Below are 896 nucleotides of genomic sequence, written 5' to 3'. Positions count from 1 at the left end.
CATTCTCTGCTTTTTATGTTTTAAAGCCTGTAAGCTATCTCTGTATTTATAAGTTTCTTGCAGCGAGCTTTGGTTCACAGAGAATAATAGTAAACAGAAAATGCACCAGGGTTAAATAAAAACACACACACACACACACACACGCACACACACACACAAGCCCCGTGTATATATGTTTGGAATGCTCAGAGGAGGATTTGTTTAGGGACTTCAGTTAGTTTTAAGTTTATAGCATTTAAAGAAAGTTTTTCTTTTCATGCTGAGTTAGAACAAAAGATCTATCCAAAGATTGAATTGGACAAAAGAGGAGGGTTGGGATCGAGAAGCTTGTTCTATGTTGAATTGAGGAGATCCTTTTTTTTTTTTTTTTTTTTTTTTTTTTTAAGAAAAGGGAAAAAAAAAAAACTGCTAAACATGGCGACTCTTTCCATCTAAGTCTCTAATTTATTTTTTTTCCTTGCGGTTCTCCCCTTCCCAACCCTCCCTTTTATTATATTTTCTGCTTTAATCTGATCTCAGCTCGCTCTATTCCTTCCCCCCCACCCCTTGCCACCGGGACTGGCGGGGAAAGACCCAAAGGCGACCCGGAACGACAGCGAGAGCTGCGGAGCCGCCCGCGGTGCAACCCAGAGCTCGGGAAAGGTCTTCTTCACCCCCCCTTCCTCTTCCTCCTCCTCCCCTGCTCCGCTCTCCCCTCCCCGCCGCCGCTCTCCCAAACCTCCCCCGGCCCCGCGGGGCGCGGAGGGGGCGCGGGAGGAGGCGGCTCCCCAAGTTCAGACAAAAGCGGGGGCTGGGGCCGGAGGAGGCGCCGGGCGGGCGGTGCCAGCCCGCGAGTGAGCGTGTCTGTGTGCGGGAATGAGCGTGTTAACTGTGTCTGTGTGCGGGAATGAGCGTGT

Source organism: Poecile atricapillus, chromosome 11 (assembly GCF_030490865.1).
Source record: "Poecile atricapillus isolate bPoeAtr1 chromosome 11, bPoeAtr1.hap1, whole genome shotgun sequence".
Classification (NCBI taxonomy): Eukaryota; Metazoa; Chordata; class Aves; order Passeriformes; family Paridae; genus Poecile; species Poecile atricapillus.
The sequence above is the reverse complement of the archived record's forward strand: the minus strand, read 5'-3'. Positions refer to the sequence as shown.